Genomic DNA, 12044 nt, shown 5'->3' with positions numbered 1-12044 from the left:
CGGGGCGACGTCGGAAAACGTGTAACGACACGGTGAACTATAGTCGGGTGGGCGCGCGGCGGTCGAGATACGGTGAAAAACCATGGCGCCAGCCAAAACGACGGTACCGGCTGAAAACGGCTAAGTCGGGGCGACGTCGGAAATCGTGTAACGACACGGTGAACTATAGTCGGGTGGGCGCGCGGCGGTCGAGATACGGTGAAAAACCATGGCGCGCCAGCCAAAACGACGGTACCGGCTGAAAACGGCTAAGTCGGGGCGACGTCGGAAATCGTGTAACGACACGGTGAACTATAGTCGGGTGGGCGCGCGGCGGTCGAGATACGTGAAAAACCATGGCGCGCCAGCCAAAACGACGGTACCGGCTGAAAACGGCTAAGTCGGGGCGACGTCGGAAATCGTGTAACGACACGGTGAACTATAGTCGGGTGGGCGCGCGGCGGTCGAGATACGGTGAAAAACCATGGCGCGCCAGCCAAAACGACGGTACCGGCTGAAAACGGCTAAGTCCGGGCGACGTCGGAAAACGTGTAACGACACGGTGAACTATAGTCGGGTGGGCGCGCGGCGGTCGAGATACGGTGAAAAACCATGGCGCGCCAGCCAAAACGACGGTACCGGCTGAAAACGGCCAAGTCGGGGCGACGTCGGAAATCGTGTAACGACACGGTGAACTATAGTCGGGTGGGCGCGCGCGGCGGTCGAGATACGGTGAAAAACCATGGCGCGCCAGCCAAAACGACGGTACCGGCTGAAAACGGCTAAGTCTGGGCGACGTCGGAAATCGTCAAACGTCAGAGAGAACTATAGTCGGGTGGGCGCGCGGCGGTCGAGATACGGTGAAAAACCATGGCGCGCCAGCCAAAACGACGGTACCGGCTGAAAACGGCTAAGTCGGGGCGACGTCGGAAAACGTGTAACGACACGGTGAACTATAGTCGGGTGGGCGCGCGGCGGTCGAGATACGGTGAAAAACCATGGCGCGCCAGCCAAAACGACGGTACCGGCTGAAAACGGCTAAGTCCGGGCGACGTCGGAAAACGTGTAACGACACGGTGAACTATAGTCGGGTGGGCGCGCGGCGGTCGAGATACGGTGAAAAACCATGGCGCGCCAGCCAAAACGACGGTACCGGCTGAAAACGGCTAAGTCGGGGCGACGTCGGAAAACGTGGTACGACACGGTGAACTATAGTCGGGTGGGCGCGCGGCGGTCGAGATACGGTGAAAAACCATGGCGCGCCAGCCAAAACGACGGTACCGGCTGAAAACGGCTAAGTCTGGGCGACGTCGGAAATCGTGTAACGACACGGTGAACTATAGTCGGGTGGGCGCGCGGCGGTCGAGATACGGTGAAAAACCATGGCGCGCCAGCCAAAACGACGGTACCGGCTGAAAACGGCTAAGTCCGGGCGACGTCGGAAAACGTGTAACGACACGGTGAACTATAGTTTCCGTGGCGCGCGCGGCGGTCGAGATACGGTGAAAAACCATGGCGCGCCAGCCAAAACGACGGTACCGGCTGAAAAAGTCCCAGTCGGGGCGACGTCGGAAATCGTGTAACGACACGGTGAACTATAGTCGGGTGGGCGCGCGGCGGTCGAGATACGGTGAAAAACCATGGCGCGCCAGCCAAAACGACGGTACGGCTGAAAACGGCTAAGTCTGGGCGACGTCGGAAATCGTCAAACGACACGGAGAACTATAGTCGGGTGGGCGCGCGGCGGTCGAGATACGGTGAAAAACCATGGCGCGCCAGCCAAAACGACGGAACCGGCTGAAAACGGCTAAGTCGGGGCGACGTCGGAAAACGTGTAACGACACGGTGAACTATAGTCGGTGGGCGCGCGGCGGTCGAGATACGGTGAAAAACCATGGCGCGCCAGCCAAAACGACGGTACCGGCTGAAAACGGCTAAGTCGGGGCGACGTCGGAAAACGTGTAACGACACGGTGAACTATAGTCGGGTGGGCGCGCGGCGGTCGAGATACGGTGAAAAACCATGGCGCGCCAGCCAAAACGACGGTACCGGCTGAAAACGGCTAAGTCGGGGCGACGTCGGAAATCGTGTAACGACACGGTGAACTATAGTCGGGTGGGCGCGCGGCGGTCGAGATACGGTGAAAAACCATGGCGCGCCAGCCAAAACGACGGTACCGGCTGAAAACGGCTAAGTCTGGGCGACGTCGGAAATCGTCAAACGTCAGAGAGAACTATAGTCGGGTGGGCGCGCGGCGGTCGAGATACGGTGAAAAACCATGGCGCGCCAGCCAAAACGACGGTACCGGCTGAAAACGGCTAAGTCGGGGCGACGTCGGAAAACGTGTAACGACACGGTGAACTATAGTCGGGTGGGCGCGCGGCGGTCGAGATACGGTGAAAAACCATGGCGCGCCAGCCAAAACGACGGTACCGGCTGAAAACGGCTAAGTCGGGGCGACGTCGGAAATCGTGTAACGACACGGTGAACTATAGTCGGGTGGGCGCGCGGCGGTCGAGATACGGTGAAAAACCATGGCGCGCCAGCCAAAACGACGGTACCGGCTGAAAACGGCTAAGTCGGGGCGACGTCGGAAAACGTGTAACGACACGGTGAACTATAGTCGGGTGGGCGCGCGGCGGTCGAGATACGGTGAAAAACCATGGCGCGAGGCGTTCGTGATACAGCGAAAAAACGTCAACCCCTCCCCATTTTCCAACTCCTCCCCATTTTCCAACTCCTCCCCATTTTCCAACTCCTCCCCATTTTCCAACTCCTCCCAATTTTACAGTATGCTATATATATCCATACTCTGCCAAGTTGCAACACCAGTTTCATTTTCCAACTCCTCCCCATTTTCCAACTCCTCCCCATTTTCCAACCCCTCCCCATTTTCCAACTCCTCCCCATTTTCCAACTCGTCCCCATTTTACAGTATGCTATATATATCCATACTCTGCCAAGTTGCAACACCAGTTTCATTTTCCAACTCCTCTCCATTTTCCAACTCCTCCCCATTTTCCAACCCCTCCCCATTTTCCAACTCCTCCCCATTTTCCAACCCCTCCCCATTTTCCAACTCCTCCCCATTTTACAGTATGCTATATATATCCATACTCTGCCAAGTTGCAACACCAGTTTCATTTTCCAACCCCTCCCCATTTTCCAACTCCTCCCCATTTTCCAACTCCTCCCCATTTTACAGTATGCTATATATATCCATACTCTGCCAAGTTGCAACACCAGTTTCATTTTCCAACTCCTCCCCATTTTCCAACCCCTACCCATTTTCCAACCCCTCCCCATTTTCCAACTCCTCCCCATTTTACAACTCCTCCCCATTTTACAGTATGCTATATATATCCATACTCTGCCAAGTTGCAACACCAGTTTCATTTTCCAACCCCTCCCCATTTTCCAACTCCTCCCCATTTTCCAACTCCTCCCAATTTTACAGTATGCTATATATATCCACTCTGCCAAGTTGCAACACCAGTTTCATTTTCCAACCCCTCCCCATTTTCCAACTCCTCCCCATTTTCCAACTCCTCCCCATTTTACAGTATGCTATATATATCCATACTCTGCCAAGTTGCAACACCAGTTTCATTTTCCAACCCCTCCCCATTTTCCAACTCCTCCCCATTTTCCAACTCCTCCCCATTTTACAGTATGCTATATATATCCATACTCTGCCAAGTTGCAACACCAGTTTCATTTTCCAACCCCTCCCCATTTTCCAACTCCTCCCCATTTTCCAACTCCTCCCCATTTTACAGTATGCTATATATATCCATACTCTGCCAAGTTGCAACACCAGTTTCATTTTCCAACTCCTCCCCATTTTCCAACCCCTACCCATTTTCCAACCCCTCCCCATTTTCCAACTCCTCCCCATTTTACAGTATGCTATATATATCCATACTCTGCCAAGTTGCAACACCAGTTTCATTTTCCAACCCCCCCCATTTTCCAACTCCTCCCCATTTTCCAACTCCTCCCCATTTTCCAACTCCTCCCCATTTTACAGTATGCTATATATATCCATACTCTGCCAAGTTGCAACACCAGTTTCATTTTCCAACTCCTCCCCATTTTCCAACCCCTCCCCATTTTCCAACTCCTCCCCATTTTCCAACTCGTCCCCATTTTACAGTATGCTATATATATCCATACTCTGCCAAGTTGCAACACCAGTTTCATTTTCCAACTCCTCTCCATTTTCCAACTCCTCCCCATTTTCCAACCCCTCCCCATTTTCCAACTCCTCCCCATTTTCCAACCCCTCCCCATTTTCCAACTCCTCCCCATTTTACAGTATGCTATATATATCCATACTCTGCCAAGTTGCAACACCAGTTTCATTTTCCAACCCCTCCCCATTTTCCAACTCCTCCCCATTTTCCAACTCCTCCCCATTTTACAGTATGCTATATATATCCATACTCTGCCAAGTTGCAACACCAGTTTCATTTTCCAACTCCTCCCCATTTTCCAACCCCTACCCATTTTCCAACCCCTCCCCATTTTCCAACTCCTCCCCATTTTACAGTATGCTATATATATCCATACTCTGCCAAGTTGCAACACCAGTTTCATTTTCCAACCCCTCCCCATTTTCCAACTCCTCCCCATTTTACAGTATGCTATATATATCCATACTCTGCCAAGTTGCAACACCAGTTTCATTTTCCAACCCCTCCCCATTTTCCAACTCCTCCCCATTTTCCAACTCCTCCCCATTTTACAGTATGCTATATATATCCATACTCTGCCAAGTTGCAACACCAGTTTCATTTTCCAACCCCTCCCCATTTTCCAACTCCTCCCCATTTTCCAACTCCTCCCCATTTTACAGTATGCTATATATATCCATACTCTGCCAAGTTGCAACACCAGTTTCATTTTCCAACTCCTCCCCATTTTCCAACCCCTACCCATTTTCCAACCCCTCCCCATTTTCCAACTCCTCCCCATTTTACAACTCCTCCCCATTTTACAATATGCTATATATATCCATACTCTGCCAAGTTGCAACACCAGTTTCATTTTCCAACTCCTCCCCATTTTCCAACCCGTCCCCATTTTCCAACCCCTCCCCATTTTCCAACTCCTCCCCATTTTCCAACTCGTCCCCATTTTACAGTATGCTATATATATCCATACTCTGCCAAGTTGCAACACCAGTTTCATTTTCCAACTCCTCTCCATTTTCCAACTCCTCCCCATTTTCCAACCCCTCCCCATTTTCCAACTCCTCCCCATTTTCCAACCCCTCCCCATTTTACAGTATGCTATATATATCCATGCTCTGCCAAGTTGCAACAGCAGTTTCATTTTCCAACTCCTCCCCATTTTCCAACCCGTCCCCATTTTCCAACCCCTCCCCATTTTCCAACTCCTCCCCATTTTCCAACTCGTCCCCATTTTACAGTATGCTATATATATCCATACTCTGCCAAGTTGCAACACCAGTTTCATTTTCCAACTCCTCTCCATTTTCCAACTCCTCCCCATTTTCCAACCCCTCCCCATTTTCCAACTCCTCCCCATTTTCCAACCCCTCCCCATTTTACAGTATGCTATATATATCCATACTCTGCCAAGTTGCAACAGCAGTTTCATTTTCCAACTCCTCCCCATTTTCCAACTCCTCCCCATTTTACAGTATGCTATATATATCCATACTCTGCCAAGTTGCTACACCAGGTTCATTTTCCAACCCCTCCCCATTTTACAACTCCTCCCCATTTTACAACCCCTCCCCATTTTACAACTCCTCCCCATTTTACAACTCCTCCCCATTTTACAACCCCTCCCCATTTTACAACCCCTCCCCATTTTACAACTCCTCCCCATTTTACAACTCCTCCCCATTTTACAGTATGCTATATATATCCATACTCTACCAATCTTGCAGCAGTATTGGCGGTGCTCTGGCGATCCCCATTTTACAACTCCTCCCCATTTTACAACCCCTCCCCATTTTACAACTCCTCCCCATTTTACAACTCCTCCCATTTTACAGTATGCTATATATATCCATACTCTACCAATCTTGCAGCAGTATTGGCGGTGCTCTGGCGATCGATTGGGGCTCTGTGGTTGAAATTGGGACAAGGGAATGCTCGAGGAGGATCAGTGAGGAGAGGGGAGGAGGATGGTGTGAAGAATTGGAGCGGGGGAGGCCTCTATTTATAGCGGGTGAAGGGTGCTGCGGGGGTTCACGGTGGCGTCCATGGCGACGGCTCTCTGGGCTGCAAAGGGGCAAGGCGAGGACGGCGTGTGGTTGCTGGCATCATGGCGATCATCGAGTGCTGGCTGGCGCAGAAAATGGTGGACGAGATGGCTCGGGCGGCTTCAGCGTCTGTCACAGGCCCGGCGGAAGTCGCCGACAAGGATGACGGCGACAGGGCACAGGCGAGTGAGTGGGCATGTATGGCGTGTTGCTACTGTCGTGCTGATGCTCTGGGCGGAGGCAGAGGTCAAGAGGAGTGATGAGGCGACGGGGCGAGCTCGTGCTCTGGCGCGTCCGTGCGTCGCGAGCGTGCACGCCCTGGCATCACTGGGTGTCCTGGGCCCGTACGGTGCTGGCCAGTGTGAGCCTCTCCTTGGCCAAGGGCTGGCGTGGTCATTATCAGGAGAGAGTGGGGATTCTCCAGGACATGGTGGAGGTGAGAGGAGAGGGAAGAGGTGATGAATGGCAAGTGGAGTGGCATGGTACACGGCATGGCCATGGTCTGGTCCTCTCCTTGCTTTGATCATTGCTTGGAAGTGCATGGTTTGGCCCAGGGGGTGAAGAAGTACAGTAATGATCACAATTCATCTTTGGTTTACTAAAACTCCAATGGATTATAACATGTATGATCATCTCAGATTTATGCCCACCAGGTGTTTGATGAAATGGCCGCATGGGATTTGAATTTGAATTTTACCAAACTTTTTCTTGGGTGTGAGTCAAATAATGTTTGGCACACAGTGGTGGTGTTGGTTTGCAAAATGGACAAGGTTCGGTGAAATCCAAAATTGGTATGATCTTGTCTGTTTCAAAGTTGCAACTTTGCTTTCTCAAAATAAGAAATTGAAAAAGAACCAGCAAGGTTGGTCAACACCATTTGGTTCACCTTGATGTGCTCTTGGATGAGGAGAAAAGAGTTGGGAAAGTTTAGTTTAGAAATTTCTTAGTATAGGGGCTCAAAGTAGGTAACATGTTACAAATGGCAGATTTGACCATTATCACATGTAACTTGGATTTGCTATTTCTTTTGATTTGTTTTGTGCTTCTTTGATTCAAAAGTGATTATTATGAGTTTATTAATGTTTCCAAACCATTTACACAAGGTAACCATGGCCTTGTTGAAGATTTGCAAAAATGGCCATAGGCTCATATGTGGTGATATTCTTATTTTCTTTTCTTTTTGTTTGTTTCTCTTTGATCCCAGTAATCATGGTTTAGGGTTTTAGAGACATTGGTAAACACTTCAAACAAGCATCGTAGCAAGAATCATAACATACATGCATGCACCCTATGTACACAAAGCAAATTTAATTTAAGTTTTTTTTGTTGGCTCCAAAAATTGGGAATGAGAGATTGATAATCTTCATTGATTTGAAAAGTTGGGATGTTACAAACCCTTCCCCTTACAAAAGATCTCGTCCCGAGATCTAAAGAAAACTAGGAACTAAAGAGATCAGGGAATTCAGTCCTAATGTAATCTTCTCGCTCCCGGGTGGCTTCTTCTTCAGTATGGTTGATCCACTGAATCTTCAGAAACTTGATACTTCTGGTGCGGGTGGTTCTGAAGGCTTCTTCCAGGATACGTATGGGTACTTCACGATAGGTCAAGTCTTTGTTGATCCACATATCTATGGTCGATGTTCTTGAAAACCTCCGTCCTCTCGGGAACTTCCAAACACTTCCGAAGTAACGAGATGTGGAACACATCTTGCACAGCTGACATTTCCTCCAGCAGTTCCAGTTGATATGATACTTCTCCTCAGCGACTCAAAACCTTGAAAGGTCCAACATATCTAGGGCGAGCTTTCCTCTGAGTTGGAATCTCTGCATTCCTTTGAGGGGTGATACTTTCAGATACACAAAGTCTCCGATGTTGAAGGTCATCTCTCGGCATCTTTTGTCAGCATAACTCTTCTGTCTCGATTGGGCAGTCTTGAGGTATCCGCGGATCTTGTGAACCTTTTCTTCAACTTCACGAGGAATGCCGGGTCCAAAGATTTGACTATTTCCGACTACCGACCATTTCAAAGGGGTACGACACTTCCTTCCGTACAATGCTTCAAATGGGACCATTTGCAAGCTGGCTTGGAAACTGTTGTTGTATGAGAATTTTGTGAAAGGCAGACAGTCTTCCCATTTGGATCCATACTCTAGTGCACAGGCTCTCAACATATCTGCGAGGATCTGGTTGACTCTTTCAGTGTGTCCATCAGTCTGCGGGTGGTAAGCCGTACTGAAATTCAGCCGGGTTCCTAATCCTTCGTGTACCTTCTGCCAAAATCTTGAGGTAAACTGGGATCCTCTATCTGACACAATTGACTTTGGGGTTCCATGCAGACTAACTATTCTTGAGATATACAACTCTGCTAGCTTACGGCCTTGGTAGATGGTTTTGACTGGTATGAAATGGGCTACTTTGGACAATAGGTCAATCACTACCCAAATAGAATCATTTCCTCTACTAGACTTGGGTAATCCAGTGATGAAATCCATTCCTACAGAATCACACTTCCATTCAGGGATCCGTAATGGCTGCAGTAATCCTATGGGTCGCTGATGTTCTGCTTTGACTCGTTGACATATGTCACACTAGGCTATGTAACTTCCAATCTCTCTCTCTTCATTCCATGCCACCAGAATTGTTCCTTCATGTCTTGGTACATCTTGGTTCCTCCGCGATGAATGGAATACAGGGTATCATGAGCTTCCTTCAGAATGACTGTTTCAACTCCGAATCTGCTGGTACGCAGAGGCGATCGTTGTACCAGAGAACTCCTTCTTCATCTTCGGTAAATCCCGGTGCCTTTCCTGCAGCTATGCGGTGCTTGATTCCATCAATGCTGGCATTTCCTTTCTGGGCTTCCTTAATCTGACTAATCAAGGTGGGATGGAGCTCAATGCTCGCTAGTAATCCTTCACTAACTAGCTCCTGTCTAAACTGCTCAAACTCTTGATACAAACTAGGCTGTTCTTCTGCGATCATGGAGTTCAACTGACACGGCTGTCTACTTAGAGCATCCGCTACCACATTGGCCTTGCCGGGGTGGTAGTGAATCTCCAGGTCATAGTCCTTAATCAACTCTATCCATCTTCTATGTCTCATGTTTCGCTCCTTCTGGGTGAAAATGTACTTCAGGCTCTTATGACCTGAATAGATCTCACAGCGATTACCCATGAGGTAATGACGCCAAACCTTCAAGGCTAAAACTACAACTGCTAGCTCTAAGTCATGGGTTGGGTAATTCTACTCATGTTGCTTCAGTTGCCTAGACAGATATGATATCACTTTGCCTTCTTGCATCAATACACATCCAATACCAATATTGGAGGCGTCACAATAGACGTCAAATGGCTTGGTAATATCGGGCATGATCAGTATTGGGGCTGTGGTTAATCTTCTCTTGAGCTGCTGGAAACTCTCTTCACATTTATCAGTCCATTCAAACTTCTTATCTTTCTTCAACAGTTGAGTCATGGGTCTTGCTATGCTTGAAAATCCTTCAACAAACCTGAGGTAATATCCCGCCAATCCAAGAAATGCACGGACTTCAGTTTGAGTGGTTGGGGCTTTCCATTCTTCAACGGTCTTGATCTTCGTAGGATCCACAGCAATTCCTCCCGTGGACAAGATATGTCCCAGGAATCCTACTTCCTTTAACCAGAACTCACATATTCTAAACTTCGCATACAACTTGTGCTCCCTAAGGGTTTCTAGGATAATGGTCAGATGTTGCTCATGCTCTTCTTCTGACTTGGAGTAGATTAGGATGTCGTCGATGAAGACAACGACAAACTTATCCAGAAAGTTCATAAACATCTTATTCATGAGATTCATGAAATAAGATAGGGCATTGGACAATCCAAATGACATGACATTGTGCTCATACAATCCATATCTGGTGGTGAAAGCAGTCTTGGGAATATCCGTTGCGCGAATCTTCAGTTGATGGTAACAAGTCCTAAGATCAATCTTAGAGAACACTCTGGCACTGGTCAGCTGGTCAAACAGGTCTTCTATCTTTGGCAGGGGGTATTTGTTCTTGATGGTGACATCGTTCAACTTACGGTAATCCGTAAATAAACGAGTGGCACCGTCCTTCTTATCCACAAACAATACCGGGGATCTCCAAGGCGAAGCACTTGGTTGAATCAGAACTTTGTGTAGCATGTCATCCAGTTCCTTTGAAGCATTGTACAGAAGGAAGTGTCGTACACCTTTGAACTGGTCGGAAGTCGAAAATAGTCAGATCTTTGGACCCGATATTCTACGAGAAGCTGAAGAGAAGTTTCACAAGATCTGCGAATACCTCGAGACAACCCAATCGAGACAAAGTTATGCTGACAAGAGACGCCGAGAGATGACCTTCAACATTGGAGACTTTGTGTATCTGAAAGTATCACCCCTCAAAAGAATGCAGAAACTCCAACTCAGAGGAAAGCTTGCCCCTAGATATGTTGGACCCTTCACGGTTTTGAGTCGCCGAGGAGAAGTATCATATCAGCTGGAACTGCCGGAGGAAATGTCAGCTGTGCATAATGTGTTTCACATCTCGTTACTTCGGAATTGTTTGGAAGTTCCCAAGAAGACGGAGGTTTTCAAAAACATAGATCACAGATCTGTGGATATCAACAAAGACTTGACCTATCGCGAAGTACCCATCCGTATCCTGGAAGAAGCTTTCAGAATCACCCGCACCAGAAGTATCAAGTTTCTGAAAATTCCGTGGAGCAACCATACGGAAGAAGAAGCCACCTGGGAGTGAGAAGATGATATTATGATTGAATTCCCTGATCTCTTTAGTTCCTAATTTTTCTTTAGATCTCGGGATGAGATCTTTTGTAAGGGGGAAGGGTTTGTAACATCCCAACTTTTCAAATCAATGAAGAATATCAATTCCCTTTCCCTAATTTTGGAGCCAACAAAAACTTACATTGAATTGCTTTGTGTACATAGGGGCATGCATGTATGTTGTGATTATTGCCATGATGCTTGTTTGAAGTGTCTACCAATGTTTCTAAAACCCTAAACCTTGATGATTGGGATCAAAGAGAAACAAACCAAAATACAAGAAAATAAGAATATCATCACATATGAGCCTATGGCCTCTTTTGTAAAACCCTAACCTAGGCCATTTTATTTTGTGTAAATAGTTTGGAAACCTTACTCAACTCATAATAATCACATTTGAAGCAAAGAAATAAAAAACAAATTAAAAGAAATATTACAACCAAGTTACATGTCATAATGGTCACTTGTGCCATTTTTAACATGTTACCCACTTTGATCCCCTATATTAAGAAATTTCTAAACTAAACTTTCCCAATTCTTTTCTCCTCATCCAAGAGCACATCAAGGTGAACACATTTGGTGTTAACCAACCATGCAAATTCTTTTTCAATTGCTTAATATAAGCATGCCAAGTGGCAACATTGAATCGGATTATAGATCATACCAAATTTGAATTTCACCAAACCTCTTCCATTTTGCAAACCAACACCACCACTAGGTGCCAAACATTATTTGAATCACACGCCTAAAATATTTTGGCCAAATTCAAACTCAAACTTCATGCGGCCATTTCATCAAATACTTGGTGGGCATGAATCTGGTTTGAGCACACACCCTATTATCCTTTGGATTTTTGCCTAAACCAGAGATCAAGTGTGATCATTACTGTACTTCTTCACCCCCTGGACCAAACCATGCATTTGCAAGCAATGATCAAAGCAAGGAGAGGACCAGACCTTGCCATGCCATGGTACCATGCCACTCCACCGTGCCACTCATCACCCTACGCTCTCCTCTCACCTCCACCATGTCCTGGAG

Source organism: Lolium perenne, chromosome 3 (genome assembly GCF_019359855.2).
Source record: "Lolium perenne isolate Kyuss_39 chromosome 3, Kyuss_2.0, whole genome shotgun sequence".
Lineage (NCBI taxonomy): Eukaryota > Viridiplantae > Streptophyta > Magnoliopsida > Poales > Poaceae > Lolium > Lolium perenne.
Note: the sequence above shows the minus strand (reverse complement) of the source record.